This window comes from Aptenodytes patagonicus, chromosome 3 (genome assembly GCF_965638725.1).
Source record: "Aptenodytes patagonicus chromosome 3, bAptPat1.pri.cur, whole genome shotgun sequence".
Classification (NCBI taxonomy): domain Eukaryota; kingdom Metazoa; phylum Chordata; class Aves; order Sphenisciformes; family Spheniscidae; genus Aptenodytes; species Aptenodytes patagonicus.
Genome location: NC_134951.1, coordinates 9266749 through 9287967, shown reverse-complemented (window position 1 = coordinate 9287967; position 21219 = coordinate 9266749). Strand labels below are relative to the sequence as shown.

The following is a 21219-nucleotide window of genomic DNA, read 5'->3' as shown; positions in this document are numbered from 1 at the left end:
GAGGTCTGAGTTTTGAGATGTGACTTTGTTACTCTGATGGTGGCATTTCACACTGGGCTTTATCGTAAGACTTAACCCAAACATCTTATTCAAAGGCAAACCCTGTTTTTATTATGAGGAGTTTTCTTTGCTGGTCTATGAGTAAAAAGTGCTTTAGCCAATGTTGTCTTGCTAAACAGCCCAGGTTGCAAGCCTACTATGTATTACCTGAAATTCACAGAGCTGAGCAGGACCCCTGCAATAATATGTATTAATTTGACCCTGCAACTCCATTAAAATAAACCATGCGTTCAGATTTTAATCCTGAAATTATGTGCATCAGAGTATCAAGAACATGGAATCAATAGTCATCTTTTCTGTACTTAACAATAATGTTAACATCCCACATTTAAGGTTGGATTCAGCCTTGAAATTTGGTGATAGGTGAAGTTTCATTCCTTCCCCCCCCCCGGAATTTTGGATTTGTTTTCTGCAGAAGTTTTAGTATGCAGTTGCGCTAGGAGGTTATTTAAGAATACTCCTGGTTTCAGCTGATTTCCTTAGCAAATAATTTTGTTGTGCTTCACTTTGCTCTAGCAATTTCCGTAGCCTCTCCGATAAAATACTAAAAAGGATCACATAAGCTTTACCCCTCCCCGTAACATTTAGCCTGTCTATTTCATTATAGCAAAATATTGCATTTTACATGCCAAGCCTTAAAACCTTCTTTCTAAAAATGGTAACTGTATTTAATAACTAATTACTCTAATGATCCTACAGAAGTGCTCGAGACCTGTTTTAGTAGTGGTGTCAATTACAACCATCTGCACGATGAATAAAGGAACCGTGGCCCAGCTGTAGAGTTGAAACATGTTGGCATTTTCCTACGGGCGGCCATATGGTACTTAACGAAAGCGAATTGTTCACACTGCAAACAGCTCTGCTCCTGATGAATGATAAAGTTTTGTTCTGGAAAATGATTCCACAAACACGGGGAGTATTTTTAAATGCTGGAAGTGTGTCTGTAAGTGACAGGCTATAAATGGGAAGGTCTTTGGAAGGAGGAGAGGGGGATGAGAAAGGAATTGTTTTGTTTGCCTAAGGGTGTTCTAGCACAGCCTTCCTGTCTCTTAATAGCAGTATCTTTTTTGTGCATACATAGCCCTGAATCTGTAAATTTTATTTATTTTAGTAAGGAAGAAGATAATTAGAAATGTAACTCTCATTTGCCATCAGCATGCCCAAGCTTGAAGCTGGTGTGAGCTTTAAAATAGCGAAGCTGAAGCTGTGAAGAATTAATAACTCTTTGCCTCACATATGTGCAGACATTTTCTTACGCTTGGAAAAGGAGCTTCAGAGTTGTAACCGCAGTAAGTATGTGAGCACACAGCTTGGAATCAGGTCCTGGCTTCCCGGCACTTGGCGTTAGTTAGGGAAAAAAGGGCAGATAACAAATCAGCTGTACAAAATGTCTTCCATTGTTTTTCATTAGAAACAGAAATAGGGTTTTTTTTTTCCCACGCACATGACTGTCAAAGAATGGCTCAATGAACTCATCATGAGATTGATAACTCTTTACCCCCAAATCACTAGCCCCAGATCTGAACTGAATCAATAGGCTGTTGCCATTTCATGGTTGATCGGCAACCATTTGGGTAATGAGTTTGGTCTCAGTTCAGTTCCTAGTATCTGTCTTAAAGAAGTAACTGCTGCTAATGACCCGAATTGATCATTTTATTAATCTCGGAAATTGAATTTTTCCATGTGGCTTATTGCTTCTGTACATGAGAAGTAATCAGAAATTTGCATCTGAAAATTCCTGTTTGGTTGATCAATAAATACCTAATTTGGGGATTTTTGTATTGTCCTGCATGCTCTGTGTTTTGTCCTGCATGCTCTGTGTAGATGGAGTTTGATGATTGTTTCTGAGGTTTTGTGCACAGATCTCGCTGAGTTAGTACAGCGTTCTTCACGGTGAGGTACTTTCTGCCTTTTGCCAAGAGAGGACTGTTTCCATGTGCCAGCACTCCTATATGTTTGCAGGCATTGGAGCTGCTTAAAACCTCTTGATAGATCTTGCAGTAGTTTTGCAGGAACAACATAGTAAAAAATGTCACCAACCTGTGTCATCCGAGTTCTCGTTACCTGCGCACAGAGCTATTTGCAAATTCACAGCAGCAGTAGGGCTACAACTCCAAAGCCCCACGCTTTTGGACTAGGAGCATCTGTCACTTGAGCTCAAAGCAAATCTTTCTCAGCTCTCTGCAGCACAGGGTGGATAATGCTGCTGAGAAACCCCAGGTAATGAAACCTTGGGCTCCACTGCTAATGCCTTCTAACTCAAAGTGTAGGAGTTAACACAAGGACAAAAAAAACCTCCAGTATCAGCTGGGATACTTTTTCTTGCAGCCTCCTTGCAAGACTGTGTTTTTATCTGACTCCTCTTCAAAAATCATGATCTTATGTTATAGGTATACCTGAAACGCAGGCAAGCAACCAAATCATGGTGGGGTGCAAAAGCACTATGATGCCTATAAAACATACAGGGCTGTGATCTAAGAGGCATTAAGCAGCTAATTGCAGCACATTGTGCTCTGTATCCTTCTTGCTATTTGATCTGTTACAGCAGTGCTGTCTGATGCAATAAATCTTCCTCACTTTTAATTAATAGTTGTTCATCTGTACTGTAATAATTTCAAGTAATGTTTACATTAAGAAGACGCATGGGGGGGAGGGAAAAATATCTCCAGGCAGGAGCGTAGTAAAAAAAAGTCTTTTCATCCAACTGAGAAGCAAATGCTATAATTTGGGAGCAACGCATTTAGCGTGTGTTTTACAGAGGAAGGCATAGCCCTTCCATAAGAAGCCTGCTTTCTAAATCAAACTCGCATAAGATATGTTTCTAACTAAGCCCTACAAAATTATTTGAGGTGTAATGCTGCATTGCATTTTCTCTAGGGAAGTCCCAATTTCAGAGGTTCCTGCAGCTCCTATCTTGCAGTTTACAGCCTGTCCTCCCTCCTCCTCTGCCCTCTCACCTCTCCTGTGCAACTTCTTTTTTGCACAACCATGTTATCCATTAGATCAGAGAAATCGTTTTGACTTAAAAATGCAGAAACAAGAAGAAAGGTAGAGCCATGGTTTCTAAATGTAGAAACGTGTATTACCTTGAAGGTGAGGTCGTGAAGCTTATAAATATTACTTAACCGGAGCATAGCACACTAATCATGTTACACGTTTCCATGATGTTTCCTCCTGAAGGGAATGAGTGAAAAAATCACAAGTCACAGATATTCGCAGTATGGGTTGCTGGGCCTGCCAGTAGCCCACAGCACTTGCTCAAAAGGCAATCTGCAGAAAGCTGATTAAAGGGAAATATAGCAGTGATAAACTTTAGTCAGCGTGTTTAAGCAGAATGTGTTGGGGGACCTGGCTCAGGATGTTTAACTGAGTCTCAATATTTGGTGTATTTGTTGTTGCTGTTGTTCACTCTCCTGGATTCCTGTGACTTGGTGCTAAAAATGTATTGGTGAAAGCTGGGATTGTTGGTTTGTAGCCATGTGGTCATGGACTGGAACTTGAAAATGTCAGCCCATAAATATTATAAGCATAAGAGCATTCGACATAAATAAAAGAATAAAGTTTCTGAATCTGAATGCTTGGGTCTCAATTCAGTTGGCTCAACATAGGCATCCGGTGCCATTTAAGATGCCTCAGGGTCTCCAGTCGTGCCTTCAGCTTGCCATGCCAGATGGGTATGGGTTTCCTGGAGGTTTGTTGTCGTATTTGCCTTGCCGACTCTGTGAAGATGTCTCGTATACCTTGGGTCTCAAATGGTGCTAAATGCCTGTGTTTAGGCAACTGAATCAGCCCTTCATGTTGGAGAGCAGTGCAGCCAGTCTCAGCGGTTCGTATATACTCATCATAAAGGAAACTTTCTGATTTCAGATCCACATTACTGGCAGCTTGCTTTTGGCCAGTGAAATGTTAATTTTGGATTATTTCCACTGGGAGGTACAGCGGATCCATGTCTGCCCATCAGGGGCTACATCCTTACAGTAAACTGAACAGCGCCAGGACCCAGGCTCAAGCACTGTCCTACAACCACCCAAGTGTTGTTATGGTTCTGGGCATGGTTTTGGCATCCTCAATGACAGGCTGATGAAGTACGGGCTAGATAGATGGACAGTGAGGTGGACTGAAAACTAGTGGTGTGCCCCAGGGGGAGAAATAACCCCACACACCCATACAGGCTGGGGCTGACCATCTGGAAAGCAGCTCTGCAGAGAATGACTTGGGGGTCCTGGTGGGCAACAAGCTGACCACGTGCCAGCACTGTGCCTTTGTGGCAAAGGCAGCCAACAGCCTCCTGGGCTGCATTGGGAAGAGCATTGCCAGCAGGTCAAGGGAGATGATCCTTCCCCTTTACTCAGCCCTGGTGAGACCCATCTGAGGTGCTGGGTCCAGTTCTCAGCTCCCCAGTACAAGGAAGATGTGGACTTACTGGAGCAAGTCCAGTGAAATGGTTAAGGGACTGGAGCATCTCTTGAATGAGGAGAGACTTGAGAGATCTGGGACTGTTCAGCCTGGAGAAGAGAAGGCTCAGGAGGGATCTTAGCAAGGGTAAATATCTGATGGGGGAAGTAAGGAGGACAGAGTCAAACTCCTCTCTGTGATGCTCAGTGACAGGACAAGAGGCAATGGGCACAAACTGAAATGTGAGAAATTCCATTTAAGCATAAAAGAAAACATTTTTACTGTGAGGAGGGTCAAACGCTGGAGCAGGTTACCCAGAGCAGTTGTGGAGTCTCCATCCTTGGACATACTCAAAACCTGACTGGACAAGGCCGTGGGCAACGTGCTGCTGGCTCTGAATAGCAGGGTTGGACTAAACTATCTCCAGAGGTGCCTTCCAGCCTCAGCAGTTCTGTGTTGTGTGTGACTCCATGACTCTTAAGGCTTAATCAAATAAAAGATTTGGAGTTTAACAGCTACTGCCATGTGTCACAGGTCGTTCCAGTGATGTGGCAGCAATTCAAGCTTTTCTACATCCAGACGTATGGAGTTCAGTTCCTGCAGAAGATGCTGTGATCTTTCATGTAATTCCCTTCCAGTGTCTGTGGAATGCATCAGGAACTGCAGTGATCCTCCTCTTCTTCACAAATAGTGTAAGCTGTGGTTGGAGAAACTACTTTTCTCACTCTGTAACGATGCCTTTGCATGTAATCCGGCAGAGGCTTCCTTTGTTTAGCAGGGGAGGCAAACAAATGTCTATGCTGGAGTACTGAAACAGCGTTGTTCAGTATTTTGGCTTCCAAATTTAGGTTCAATCACTGAAAGTTCCTCTTCCCACTCCTGCTTTCAAAACAAATTTTTAGCAAAATGGAAAAATTGACCCAATGGAAGATACCGTGTTTGGACTTCAACTATGAACACCCCAGGATTTTGAAAAGGTGCATTTAGAAGATATCTGGGAGTTTATGCTTTCAAGCTCAGGTATTCGCATTCACTTTGCTATCGATATGTCTTGATCCAATTTTTCTCCCTGATGGTGGAAAATGCTTTTGAATCATTTGAAATAAGTCTTATGACATACAGTACGGTTTGATTTACGCCTGAGCGATACTGGACTTCTCTGTTACATCGGAAAGTTTGATAGGCGATGGAAACTTACCGCCCGCCTGCTTACTCTAAAGAGTTGCTCCCAAACTGCTCCCTTGTGTTTAGACTCTTTTATTGGTTGGGGTGACTTGTAGTTAGAGTGTAGCAGGAGCTCAGCATCAGTGATAATTCCCAAGGGGATGGATGGGTGTTATCTGTAGTCTCTGCTTTGGAATCTTAACAAGTATCTCACGGTGTGGCACAGGAGAAAGTCAGTTCACAGAGAACCATCAAAATACTGAAAGTTTTTATGATGTCACTTATCACCTCTTTACCTGCATATACAATGTCACCCCATTACAAATAAGAATTTGATGTTAGTCTATTCTGCTAATCCATTAATTAGAAATAGCTAATGTAAATACAGCTGGTACCGTCTAAGAGCCATCTGAGAGTTGGAGAAGCAGTGTGGCCTGGGCTGGACCACAGACCTGCGTCAGCATCTCAAACCTTTCCTTTCACTCTGTTCATGACATAGTTTGTGACTTTGAGTAGGTCACTCCCTGCCTCAATTTCTCCGTCCAGCCAAGATTATAATTTACTGTAGTTTTGTGTTATATGCCATGCTGTAGAGCTGAAAGTTTTGCATCCTTACTATATTTGGAAGAAGAATGAAATGCTAGTGGAGTGCCTGTATTTATTTTCAGAGACTTTGATAAAGAACTACAATTCAGTTACTTCGGAGTTAAAGTGCCCTGGTTTTTGCACCTCTTCTGTGAGTCGACATCGCTCTTGGAGAAATGTTTGTATAATAAAATACTGTGAAATGACACTATTGCCAAATGAGATTGTGATGAATAGAGCATTTGTAGTATTAAATCCATGGGTACTTTACATTGTTATGACAATAATAGTTTGCATTGTTGTAATAAGTTACACTTCTTCTTCCTTTAAAAAATAAATTTAGTTAGACCTTAATGCATCTTGGAAAACATACCCTCCACTGAAATCAGATGTGCATCTCTTGGAATAAAATTGCTTTAAACATATATAAAGGTACATTGTATGGCATATCATAGGCAATTGTGAAGTAAATGATGTTTATCAGTGTGCCTTATGTAAAAAGATTGCAAATACATGGTCCTTTTTGTAGTTCAGGTTTGACATAATCATTGCCATAACTCTTCTGCTTTTAATAAACAAAATTGCATTGCAGCTGACACTTGAAACTCTTTTATTAGAAACACCCAGGGACAAAGCCCTGCAGTGAGGGGCTGGGGGGTTAAACACAGCATTCTAGAGATTTTATTCCCCTTTCCCTATAGATAAGGGGTGCCATGCTTACAGCTTGGCTTCAGAGACCCTTGAAGGATTTTATGATCTTGCAGCTGCCAGTGCAGTTTGTTGAAAACCTTCCATTTTCATAACGGGAGCTGGGATGAGAGCTGTATTCCTAAACCAGTAGGAAAAAAGTGCTTTGACTTAACAGGTGCCATCCATGTTAAAAGGATGATTTTGAAGATTATTAGCTGGTATGACTAAGATTTATGATGCAATCTGCTTTTTTTCTCTTCTTTATTACAGATAAGGTGGGTTATTATTGTTAGTAGAAATACCTATTAAAATAAACCCCATGAAGCAGTTTCAAGGATTTGATAAAAATGAATATAAAGTTGAAGCTCCCAGCTTATCTTTAACTCAGGTGATTTTCATGGGGTTATAACTCTTCTGGCATGGGATAAGGGAGCAGGAGTGTGATTTTTATCCTCACTCTACAATAGAAGGAAAAACCAGATTTTGTATTCCATTCATTAGCACATTACTGCTCAGGTTGGCATCTGCATGGGAGAGTTAACAGAGATTGCATATAGGTGGGAGAGAATCGGGAATTTGCATGGATGGCTCATTTTCAGGTCGCAATCAGTGGTGTCTAAATACCAGGTTCTACAAGTAGTTTTAGAGAGAGTCTTCTTTACCAAGGATGTGCTCAGAAGAGCTGGAGAAGCCTAAGCATGGGGGAAGCTTCAAAGAACTCCCCCCACGATGCTTTTTGCCGTCAAATGTCTGGGTCTCAGGCTTCCAGTCCTGCCTGCTGAGTCACCTCCTCCCTCTCTCCTACTTTCTGCTCTCTTCTTACATCTTCAGACTGCCATGACTTGTTCTGTTGATCAAGAAGAAGTCATCGGCAGCATCAGGTGGAAATTTTGACAATACAGTGTGTTTTGATGTCTGTCTTGGCAAGTGCACGTGTGTCCACCCCAGGCAGAATGGAAGTGAAAGATGCTGAATTTGCACAAGAACAGTAAGATATGGTATTGATTTTTTCTTTATTTCCTGTTTTTATATTTTTGGGGGCTTTCTTATTCTAGGTTTCAAAGGCAAACAAATAACTTTTCATGTTTCTTTCGCACTTGTTTTTGGGGGTGTTCATTTTGCTGTTGCTGAATTATTTTCACTCACAAACTTGTATTCTGAAACGATTTTCTATACAGCACCTAGCGTGACCAGATTATGACTTAGGTTTAACTAAAATCTAAAAATTTTAGGCTTCCTTTTTTGATTAAAGAAAAGGTACCAGTGACTCAGAAAACATTTTTTAAAAGTATCATTGCTGAATATTAAAGGAATGGTTTATAATTTGTATGTTTAAGATTTTTTTTCTTCAATTAATACCTAAGTTTATTTTTTTAAATGAAATCTTTTAAATTTGTGGGTCATTCTGAGGATTTAGGGGATATTTGTGGGGTGTTGGGGTTTTCAATATATATATATACACACCCACCATTTGTACAATCCAGATTTTAAATGCTATTGACTTAGACAATTGAATATTTCTTTGCTGAGTAAGATGTGTTTGCAGGTTGTACAGCTGAGCGTGATCTTGTGTCCCCAACAATGCTGGGGAATGCTGCATTCACAAAAATATTATTTTGGCTTTTGACTTGTTGTAGTCTGAAAACTTATCCTGGAGTCTAGTGGCATTGGTTTGACCAATACTGTTTTTACTTAGCAATGTATCTTTTCATTAGTAGGGGATTTTGTCTTGGTTTCTGAGCATTTAGCATACTGCTGTTCAAGATTTGTGAAAAGCAAACGAGTTGTTATGTTCCCAAGGAACAAAAAAGTTTGCATTGGTAGAAGCATGTGGGGTTCATTCCTCAGCATTCAAATCCTGGTTGAGAAAGAAGGGATCATTCAAGGTCAGGTTGGACGGGGCTCTGAGCAACCTAGTTGCAGATGATCTAGTTGCAGATGTCCCTGCCCGTGGCAGGGGGGTTGGACTAGATGACCTTTAGAGGTCCCTTCCAACCCAAACTATTCTATGATTCTATTACTAAAACAGGATTTGAGTTTTCCATCAGTCTCATGGTAGGGCACACTGATCCCTCCACAAGCAGGTTCTCGGATGCAGGGATTCCCGTCTTGGCGGAGCTCTGGGATCTTGTTAAAAGCAAAGCATCAAGACCTGGCTCTGCCTGCCTTCTCAAAAGCCTTTTTGCGTCTTAGCCAGCTGATGGGATGTCTTGGATTAAACTTCCAGTTGTTTGGTTGAAAGCTTAAATGCCTGGTATCATCCAGTGGTTTCCTAGAAGCTGCGTGCAGTTTTGCATTCTCCCTGTAGTTTCTGCAGGGAGGTGTATGTGACATCCCTCAAGCAGGCCACTTTTAAGCAGCTGAATGCCGAGACTTTCATTCTTACTTCCTTCGTGTTTATTAAAATGACTAGAAAGAAGTTCAGAACTTTTGTATCTGATATGTGTTATATCTATTATGGTGTCAGACAACTAAGAAAAAAGTCACTGGCTAATGAGTCTTAATTGTAACAAAACATCAAATCATTGTCACTTCTGCTGCAGTAAATGGCATTCATTAAATTAATCCACTCCATTACCGAAGTATTTTGCAGAGAATACCATGACCCTACTGCTTCTGTAACAGCAATAAGCTGCACATATCAGTGTGGCACTATTAAGTATATTAGAAAGCAGTTTGAAGCATGGCTGCATGACCTGAAGCAACATCAGCAAGTCTCAGGTAGCATGTTTGAAAAAATAAACTACCTTAATTAGAGACGAGACTGAAGCAGACCCTAGATGTGAACATTCCTGTAGCTCAGCACTGCAGGAAATAAAAAGCTGAATCAAGAACCTCTTTGGCTCTGTTTGTAGAGCAGCACAAGCCAAAACAAAGCTTAGACCTTGAACTGGGAATGAGGAATTCTGAAATTTGGATATTGCTCCTTTTTCTTCACTCTTATGATCCCCTTTTAACTTCACATCTAAACCCACCATGCTGTCTCTCCCCTTTCCCCCCGGTATCGGAAAACAGAGAACTGCATCACGCCCCAACACTTTTTTTACAATGCTGCCATCAAAAATTTCTGGCAGGAGTTGCTTTGACTTTTAACAGCGTTCTATTTCATACCATATGTGTACATACACCAAACGATGTTATACCATGTTTGTAACTAGGGAATGGCCTGCTTTATTAAACATCCCCCTTGCCAACAGTAAAAATGAACAGCCACAGTAAACACAGATGCAGGGAGGGAGGAATAGTCCGAGCTGTGTCGCAGCACATTGTACCTAAGGAAGAAAATGTCAACCTCTAATTGGCTCTGATTGCAGCCCACCTACTTAGCAAAATAGGCTGCCAAAAGCAAATTGCCCCAGTGCTCCGTGTGCCGCGCTGCCTTCCCATTGAATTCAGTCAAATGGGAGGCTTTTGCCTTCATTTTCCAAACTCTCCATGAGTTGGCAAAAAGCTCTCTCGGGGAGAACCTCTCTGTCTAGAATAAAAACCTCCCGAGGATGCGTTCCCTCCTTTGCCTCCTCCAAGGGTGGTGCCACTCCAATTCTTCTCGAAATTTGAAGACAACTGCAGGGGGGAAGGGGGGTGTATTTGTTTTGGGAGGAGGGGGTTGGTTTATTTTTTTCTGGGAAAACACATTTTGGCCCAGGAATAATGAGCAAAATGACAATCTGTCTTGGAGCTCTTAAGCTACTAAGCACAACATTCAGTGCTTATATGTTGTCGTGTTGCCAGCAGCGTGTATGCAGAGGCAATGCAGAAAAGAAGAAATTAATGTATGCCATCCTTAAAACAATTCTGTAGAGAGCCAATACTTTGTTTTTACTTACAAAATCATCATCACCAGTTTTGGCCCAACTTTTGCACCCAGGCACTGGGATGTGGCAGGGGTGCTCCTGGAACAAACTGCACTGTGGGAATTAACTCCATGAATTCCATTGCAAATAGAAATGGCTGGTCAATTGGCACATTTTCCTGCTGGCCGCTGAAATTTTCCCTTCTAAGCTAATAAAATTAATTGTCCAAAACTAAAGTCTCCTGTGAGGGGTTAGCAGTAGCTAGCTGAATTGGGAGAGAAAGGGGTTGTTGGTTCTCTTAAAGGTTTCTGCTAAATACCTTATTTAGGAGGGAACTTTTTTTTTTCCCCTGGTTTTTGGATGAAACTATGCTTAGAAGCTTAATAAATTATAAGTTTGTCATTTCCATTTCATCACCACTAAATTCCCACCTGCTTCTTCACCTCTATTTTCTCCTCTCTACATCTGAGAATAGGATATGAGTCCTTTATTTCTTTTTAATGGTGTCAGCTTGCCAAACTATTGGTACATCAGGTCACTCTTGCTCACCTAATGATTTCATTTAGGGATTTTAAGATGGAAAAAGAAAGGTCAAAAAGATAAGAGTAGCCAAGTAAAGAAAACAAAGTTTTGCAAACCGCCTGTTTGGGTCAGTCTTGTCTAGGGGCAAGGGAAGGTCTTGGATGAATTCTTACTTTGACATGAAGCAATGAGGGAAAGGGACCTGAAAAGGGGCACGTGGTGGAACGGGAAGTGGTGAGTAGAAATATGAGACAAAATGGAGATGTGGTAAGGATAGAGGAAAAAAAGTTGATTGAAAGAATGATCAACACTGGGGGAGAAAATTGGGAAAGGCTGCAAGGGGCCTTCTTCCATGCCACAGAGTCCCAACTTTAAGCTGCATCTGAAGGTGGTCTGTTGTTGCCCCTTCTCCCTCCCCATCCTCCTCCAAGCTAACTTGGGACCTCCTTCACTGAGCTTCCCTTGAGCCTTTCCCATCACCCCAAGACCCCGCTGCTGCCAAGGCAAGGAGTCCTGAGCTGCCTCTGAGTTCTGATATTAGAAAGGAGGAGGGATGGGCATGGTACCTTTTAAATGGCTTGTAAGGCAAGGGAGTAAGATAGTCAAGTTTTCTTGGTTGCTTCAGAGAGCCAGTGGTTCAAGATTAAAAAACAGACAGTAACAGCAAGCTGTGTTTTGCACATTCCTGAAAAGGGCTTTAATTCGGTGTTATTTGATATTTCCATAGTTGTGACAACTGCATAGTTGTATTTCTCATTTTAAAAAAACACAGTGACTTCATGAATACGGTTTGGCTCCCCTCCCCAAGGAATTTAATCTTGGCCATTTTGCTAAGTGTATTAAAATCCACAGGGAAATTGTTGTTTCTTTTTCCTTCCATATGCACATTACTGACACAACATGACTTGTGTAGACTTTACTGTAACCTGTACTTTAGCTGGTCAATGTAATTTATAACAGAAAAGCTACATATTATAATGACATAGCTTTCATAATATGTGTGTGTTGCCTCCAGTCTGCTGTTTAATGGCAGTGCTACAAAATATTTTACCAATGTCTGTGTAAATCCTATAATCTTAAAAATGAAATGGCAAAAAAAGCGCCTCCTTCTGACCAGGAAGGCGGAAGCATGTACGTCGTGCAGTAGCTGAGCATGTGTGTGCCTGAGGAAGATAATGGCACGCTTGCTAAATTGCCGTGGCTTCAGTCCCAAAGAGTGGTGGCAGCAGAAACACCAGTGTCCTCCCTCATGGGCTTTGGCTGAGATGTGGGGTTTGGCTAAGTCTGCCCAAAAGCTCTGTTAGCAGAGTGGTGGGGGCATGGTGCTAAATTGGCGCATCTTTAGTTGTTTTTCTTATCTGTCTCCAGTGAGCTCCAGTGCTCTGTTGAGCTGAGCCCAGAGTCACACAGGACATCTCAAGAGAGCAGAGGATTATACCCATTCCTTGCCTTCAGCCTAAAGCTGGAGTTAAAAAAGAGACAGTACCACCTAAAAGAGAGCTCTAGCCCCAGTGCTGTGCCATGCACATAGCCGTGCTGGGCGCATCGGCATCCAGCTCCTGGCATGGAAACCTCTGAGCCCAGCAGATTTCTTTAATGTCCCGTGCTTGAATTATATAGGGAGCCAAAGCTGGAAACCAGATCTCTCGGTAGGACGAGTCACACTCTATTACCTCCCTTCGGTGCTCAGCTAGGAGCATCTGTGTGCATTGGAGGAGCTCATGACATGACACCATGGGATTTGGGCAGTTGTTGCCTCATTTGGGAATTTCCAATGTTCCTGCAGTGATAGATGTCCAAATGATGTTCCCTTTGGCTTATATAACAGCAGGACATTGGGCACCTAAATAGCTTTATTAGCAAAAATGTGGTTTCCTGCAGACTCTGAGGTACGTAAGCCTTGAGGGGTTTTGTATGGGTTTAAATTGGATGTAGTGTCTGAGCTGTGCTCTTCCTACCTGAGGGCTTCTTCTAGCTTTGGTCCGCATTCTCTCCTCCCTCAGTTCATCAGCTGAAGAGGAGGGATAACAAGAGTTCTTGACCTCAGAAGATTTTGTCACAGTTAAACGGGTATCAAGGCTGTTTGGTTATGGTGGCATTGGAGCAATGTAAGCAGTAAGACAGAACCCAATGGCACAGAGGAGGAAATTGTGCAATATGCAGATATATTTTTTGTTTATCTTTGGCTCCTACCCATACCATGTTTCTCTTAAACTCTTAAGTATGTTTTCGTACTGTTGGTCTTGCATGTGTGCACTTCCCAGGAGAAATCTTAAACAGACCTGAGTGTAATGCCAGGAGCACATCTCTCTTGTGAGCTGTGCTGCGGGCTCCTGTGCCGCTTCCTGCATGTCGTAGCAAAGGATCCTCTAGTGTCGGCTGTCAGTGGATACGGCACTCACTGTCACGGTATCTAGGGCTGAATTTGGCTTTCCATTCAGCCAACGGATGACATTTCCAAAAAGAAACTTCTACAAAACAGGGAGTCTCTGGGAGATAATTAGGTGGTTGTATAAATAATGAGTGAGGGACCAATATTATCTGCTAGCTCTATGGTCACATCCATGGAGAGAAGAGATGAGCTTTCTTCAGGGGCAGGAGAGTTCTCTCAGCTCAATTAAATGGACATATAGTACCAGCCTGACACTAAGCATTTGTTCCCATAGAAGCCTGTTAAAGGGAAATACGGTTAATGTTGCATACAGCCTGTGTTTAGACCTCCTGCTTGGATTATGAAAAATGTTAAAGCTAAAAAAAAACCCCACTCATGATTTGAGTTTCGAAACCTGACTGGTTCCTGAATGCTCTCTGCAGCACAGCGCACCTTTTCCACTGGCCGATTAGCTTCTTGTTATCTTGTTGCAAATGCCTGGCTTCACTATTCCTGCACTTTATTTTAAAAGGCTTTTGCTGTGTGCAATTGAATATACTATAATCTTCTTATCAAATACTAAAGCTCTTTAGTGATGCCATTTTGAAACGTACTTCAGTTTTTAAATTGCTAATTCTCTGGCTGGAAGGTCTCTGTTCTCAGTTTAGGTAGTGGCTGAGAATATATATGTGTGGTGTGTGTGTATGTAAATGCTTGAAAACATACTGTTCCCTTTTCTGATAATGTACATTTGTGGGTTTCCCTCTAGAACACTGGAAAGGGAGGATACAGGTTGCAAAACTGGTAGCTGCCCTCCTGGATCATTTTGGGGTGCTTTTCCTGTGTTTTTTTGGGTTGCATTCAGAACCTCCAAAGAGATGGATGAATTCTCCCTGAACAAGACCAAGGTTTTTCGTTATTATTTTTATTATTTAAGTGGAAGAACAAGGCTGGTCTAGTTTTGAGTACGCAACTGAAAATCTGAGCTCATGTATTCTGGTCTCACATCTGTCAGTAACTTGTGATGTGACTTGAAACAAAATCACTTAACCTGTGAGTCTGTTTCCCTACCTGTAAAATGGGGTTGAGAGTAAGAGGGATGCCATGAGCATTAAATATTTAATGTTTGTAAAGTGCTTTGAAGATGAAGAGTGCCACATAAATGCTTATCATTGTATTAAAATATGAGGAACTGGATAACCTTGTGTAGGAAAATTTTGCTAGAAACTGTAACTTTGGGAATGAAGACCAAAGCGGGAGAAGAAAGGGCATCTTGCAAAACTGTGTATTAAGAATTTTGAAGGAAATGCACTGGAGAGTCTGTCTCTAAAGAATTAGCAGAGGCAGTCTTCAGGACCATTGAAAATAACCTTTGGAAAATCATAGGATTCAGTAAATAGACAAAGTTGGACTTTTCTGCTAATAAAGAAAAAAGGAAAGGTAACTTCTAAACAAATTACTCTGTTTAGCCTGGCCACAGTAATCAAGCATGTAATGGGGCCATTATGTGAATGCTGGGAAATAAGACATCCAGTTATAGACAGGCATTATTTTGAAGTATATGTCTAATCCATCCTCAGTGGATGTTATTACTTACCTAGAAGATCAAGGAAATACAATAGGTATGTACTTTATTCAGGAAAGCAATTGGTAGAGCACTCCGTCTATGAAGATCATTCCAAGCAGCTCATACACTTACGTCGGCTTAGAAATTATTTACAAGTGGATAGGCAAAAATATAATGATACAGTGCATGGAGCAAAATTTTGTAAGAAACTGGGAATAAAGCACATGTCTTCAAAGCAAGTAATAAAGCAAAAACCCAGCCATAATTACAATTACATTTGTAATAATGTAGGTCTTCCCCATGGTGTCTTTCATAAATACACTAAAATATTGAAGATACAGAAATATTCAGTCCTTTCTGTCCCTCCTCCCTACTACTACAGAGAATGAGTGTGTGAACTGCCTCGGGAGATTCTGGAAGAAAAAAAAAAGATTAGTTCTTTTTTGCTGCAGGACTTTGCTCACTGGTGGGTTGGCCATGGCCAGCGTCCAGACCCCCACCCAGCCACTCCCTCAATCCCCTTCCTCAACAGGACAGGGAGAGAAAATAAGATGAAATAACTCATGTGTCAAGACAAGGACAGGGAGATCTCTTGCCAAGTACTGTCACGGGCAAAACACACTTGACTCGGGGAAAATTAGTTTATTGCCAATTAAAATAGAGTTGGGTGGTGAGAAACAAAACCAGAAGTTAAACCAACTTCCCCCAGGCCCCCTCTCTTCCCAGGCTCAACTACAATCCTTCATTCCCAGCTCTTCCACCACCACCCCATCCCCAAAGGGAGGATGGGGAATGGGGGTTGCGGTCAGTCCATAACAGCTCCTTTCTGCTGCTCCTTCCTCCTCATGCTTCTTCCCTGTTCCAGCGTGGGTCCCTCCCATGGGATACAGTCTTTCATGAACTGCTCTGAGGATCCCTCCCACAGACTGCAGTCCTTCAGGATAAACCTGTTCCAGCGTGGGTCCTGCACGGGCTGCAGCTCCTGCCGGGAGCCTGCTCCAGCATGGGCACCTCTCCATGAGGAGAGGACCGTGAGGTCCTCCACGGGCTGCAGTGTGGATATCTGCTTCCACAGTGGTCCTCTCCACAGGCTGCAGGGTAATCCCTGCTCCGGCGCCTGGAGCACCTTCTCCCCCTCCTCTCTCTCCAACCTCGGTGTCAGCAGGGCTGCTTCTCACACTTTTTTCCTCATTCCTCACTGCCTGCGCAGTGTTTTCGCCCTTTCTTAGAAATGTTTCACAGAGGCACCACCAGTTTGGCTGACGGGCTCAGCTGTGCCCTGCAGTGGGGCCATCCTGGAACCGGCTGGAACCGGCTGTGAGCAGCACAGGGCAGCCCCCGGCCTCCTCCTGCAGACACCACCCCTGCAGCCTCCCCAGTTTAGATAAGCTACTAGGAAAAGAGATGTTGATGAGAAAGGTATGTTAGTTCATTGCAATAATCAGTAATTTTACGTTTTTTTGAGAGGGGACTGTTCAGGTGTTTATGGGCAAGCTTAGACATATATTGAAATTTTATGTGTGACTTACCTAGTCCCTATTTCTGTCAGACAGGCAGGTTGCTGGATGAGGCGGGAGGGCTGTGCTGTTCACGGAGTCAGAGTAGAGTGATCGTAATAGCCTCCTGTGCTTTTTGGCCTTAAAAATCTATAAATTCATAAGACTAACAGGAATGGTGCAGTGACTCATCCACATGGCAATCAAGGTGTCACAGCAAATCAAAAGTTTCCACTGCTTCTTTGAGATGGGGATTCAGAGAAAATGTTGACGGTAATTAAAAGAATTGCTCATACAAGGCTGCGAAACTCCGGTGTGCCTCATAAGATATGCATCTTATCTCCAAACTATTTATGGCTCCGTCTTGGGTAGTACATGCCTGCACCCAGAGCTGTGGAGCAGGGCGTGGCTTCCCGAAACAGGTTGTGCTGCTGGTGCCTTGTGTCGCACGGGGCTAGATTTTGCATTCTGTGCCTTTCCCCAGTGTTTAGAGCTGTGACTTTATTCTCTCACATGCCATCATCTGTTAGGGTTATTTACTGGGAGTAAAGTACCTTTGCCTGATCTTCCCGTGCCCACTTCTGCTGATGCCTAAGAATTGCTTAAATTATGGTAATTCACAGTCTCAGCTTTTGACCACTGTTTTTGCTTTCTCAAAGAGCCTGAATTTCTGGCCAAACTGATTAGATAAGCTGCAACTACATCATTGCTGTTACACAGGATGTATGCTTCTCTTAGGAGCTGTAAGGTTTACACATGAGGAATAACTCTGCTCAAAGTGATAAGTCTCTGTAATATATTCATTTATGTCTCCTTGCCATGTTTTAGATCTCTGTGAAAACAAACTCCTTAGTAAGTTTTGTAGCAGTAATAAAATAATTTGCTTCAATGTCTCACTATTAGATGTCACAACATACTTCTGGTTTTCCTCCTCATGTTTATGGGGAAATGGCAATGTGAGGAAAGATTAATCAATCAGGAAAATGATCTGTTATTTCCCTTCTCTTTTCATCTATCCAAAAAAAGCTGATGGGCTGTGATGCAAAGTGTCTCTAAGCAATGCATATAATGTATGCGATTACTGCATGCTCAGCAGCCAAATGCAAACATTGCAGAGTAGAAACACAAGGTTTATCTAAAAATAAACAAAAAGGAAACAGAAATCTGTACTTCAGATTCTACACACAAGCTGTTCAAACAGTCAGATCTTAATAGTAGATTTAAAAGTGTCAACAGCAATGGCCTTGTTTTTTTGCATGGTTAAAACTTGTCAGCAAATTCAGTCTTTTGAGTGATAATAACACTAAAAGGCTTACAACAGACTGTCCTTGGTTTATTGCAAAAAAGAAAAAAACCTTACAGGAACAACAAGTATCTGTTGACCTGGGGTCAGTGTGGGAATCTCAGGTCACTGTTGTAGGCTGAGAAGCTTCTTGAGGAAAGAGCAAAATCCATGAAATCATTGCATTGCTTAACCGTGCAGCTAAAGGTAGGAAGGGAAGAGACCTCTTCAGGTTATATTTAGTAACTATGAAGATTTTGGCTGTAGTCGTCACTTTGCACCTCGTAGTATTTTGCCCACCCGCCTCCCTGCTCCTCCTCTGAAAAATTTCCTCTGATCTAATCTGAAAGTAATCACACAGAATCATAGAATCATAGAATCGTGGAATCGTTTAGGTTGGAAAAGACCTTTAAGATCATCAAGTCCAACCGTTAACATAACACTGCCAAGTCCACCACTAAACCATGTCGCTAAGCACCACATCTACACATCTTTTAAATACCTCCAGGGATGGGGACTCAACCACTTCCCTGGGCAGCCTGGTCCAGTGCTTGACAACCCTTTCAGGGAAGAAATTTTTCCTCACGTCCAACCTAAACCTCCCCTGGTGCAACTTGAGGCCATTTCCTCTCGTCCTGTCACTTGTTACTTGGGAGAAGAGACCGACACCCACCTCGCTACAACCTCCTTTCAGGGAGTTGTAGAGAGTGATGAGGTCTCCCCTCAGCCTCCTCTTCTCCAGGCTAAACAACGCCGGTTCCCTCAGCCGCTCCTCATAAGACTTGGCTCTAGACCCTTCACCACTTCGCTGCCCTTCTCTGGACACGCTCCCGCACCTCGACGTCCTTCTTGTAGTGAGGGGCCCAAAACTGAACACAGTATTCAAGGTGCGGCCTCACCAGTGCCAAGTACAGGGGCACGATCACTTCCCTACTCCTGCTGGCCACACTATTTCTGATACAGGCCAGGATGCCATTGGCCTTCTTGGCCGCCTGGGCACACTGCCGGCTCACGTTCAGCTGGCTGGCGACCAGCATTGCTCATGAGCAATTTTTCCATTTTTCAGCAAACCAGACAAAATTATTCTAAAAGCAAAACCCAAATTATTTTACTCTACATGTTTATTGACAGATGGGCCAGGCCGGATCCGTTCTGGAAGATGCAGGGATGGGACAGATAAGTAAAGCAAATAAGTATGTGATGCTTCCAAATATTAAACTATCCTCTGATGCACTCCTGTAAATTGAAGAGACTACTGTTGCTGTTAAGTTTGGCTTTACACATATTTTTTGCTGGTGTTGACATCTACTGGATAAATTTGCTACTGGCAGGAGGAATACGCTCTGTTTCAAAGAACAGGAGAGTGCTATTCCCCTCCTCTCGGGAAGCTTGCACTGCACAGCTCTGTCTTTCAGAGTCATATACCCTTGTTGCTTCCTTTTTTGCTGTTTTCTTTTTGTTGTGTTCTGTTTCCAAAATTGTTCTGTGAGCAAAAATTGAATTTAAAGATAGTAAATTGCAAGCATGTTTGGGCAACATACTGATGAAACAGCTGCAGTCTTTCTTTCATATACTTGAATTTTTCTGTTTTGCCCAAGGCAGTAAAGGGAAATTAGTTTATTAGTTTCACTTCGGTCACTGGTGAATATCATCCCCCCTCACAAAAATAACACTTTAATTCTGCTTGATTTGAAATAATTGACTGATCAGGAATGAGGCATGTGAAGGGAGCTACCAAGACTGAATTACACCGTAGGCCTGGAAGATCAATTGTTTGGGAGGAGAGCTGAGACACCGCAGCCTTATATTACACCTGCCTGTTTATTACACTTGGCCCGAGGGGAAGGCAATGCACCATTCTGATCTGTTGCCTCGGAGAAGTACGGATGTAAAATGAATGCAAAATAAGGGAACAGCAAGTTATTTTTTTTACGTTAATACATTTTATATTGATATTGGGGACATTTGAGTAAACTGAGCTTCTAGTTTATAGAAGAGCATATGTGTTTTTCCTTCTTTCTATGCCAATATTCTTTGCTAAATGCAGTTTAATTTTTATTTTTTTTTAGTTCCTCAATAATACTTGTAGTGATTGACTGGTAGCAGTAGCACAAATACTTAGTAAAATTAGTCCCACTGGAAGATTACTCAGATGCTACAGCTCTTCTTCTTACTCCTCCTTCCTCCGCTCTTGCTGCTTGTTTTAGTGATTTCATTTTAAGAAAAACGACCTGAGGCACAGCAGAGAGAAAAAAAAAATAAAAGTCACGAGAAAAAAACAACTGATGGACTTAGGCTTTGGCAAATCCATGGAACAGAAGTGAGGCCAGATGTTTGCTATACAGGCATTTGGCATGTATATAAGAATCTCACTACAAGACTGCATATAGAGTTTTTGACAGCTATGGTTGAATGAAAATGAATGATTGCTATTCAGGATAAAATGCAAACATTTTGGCCAGTGCTTGCAAATCTAGGAGTTTTAAAGTGGTATTCTTAACTAGATTCTTGGTATTCTTAAATGCATATTTAAGTAGGTGATTACCAAACATGATTTGATTTCTGTCTGTAATTTTTAAAGGTTTTACATCACCTAGCGTATCTTGAGAGGGATATGGTGAGTGGTTCATGCTTTTGAGAAATGAGCTGATTCTTATTTGATCATGTTATTTCTAAAGCAGCTAATTAAAAGCTTCAGACCTCTGGCCTAGAAAAAGTAGGCTGCTGATTTACTGCATTCAGCAAACAGTTTTCATCCGACAGTTAAAAATATAAAACATGAGTTGCTGGTGGCAATTTTAAGTGAGGGTGGTGGAAGAAGTGATAACAGGAATAGCTTCTAAGAGGCACAGGAGCAAGCTGAGAAGCAGTTAACTTTGATACTGGGTGTGGTATTAAGTCATCAGGATGGTGGCACTGTCCCTCTAATTCTTGAAGCATCGCCTTTCAAAACAAAACGAAAATAGCAAGTGGATGTAAGTGATACTTATTCTATTGAACCAACTGAAAATAAAATCAATCCATTTTATGAAGCATGGTTGGGCCACACAGAGGTGATGAGCTGTGACTGCAGATGGACAGATAACATGGGCTCTGGCCAACTTCAGTGACATGCACCAGGAAGGGAACATTTAGATTTGAAAGCCCTGAGTGTCTGCTGGGTGAGCTAGAAGTCCAATATTTCCAGCCAGGAAAAGGGGCGCCTGGTACTGATGTACTGGTGGTACCAGTGTACTGATGGTACCGGTGCCATGAAGCAAACAAATGTCTCATGGAAATATGTGGAGAAACAT

General features: G+C 42.2%; 1 protein-coding gene across 1 annotated transcript in view; it reads left to right on the top strand.

The window, feature by feature from the left end:
* KLHL29 (kelch like family member 29) overlaps positions 1-21219 on the top strand; it is a 425477-nt gene that overhangs the window by 133569 nt on the left and 270689 nt on the right. The window lies entirely within an intron of this gene.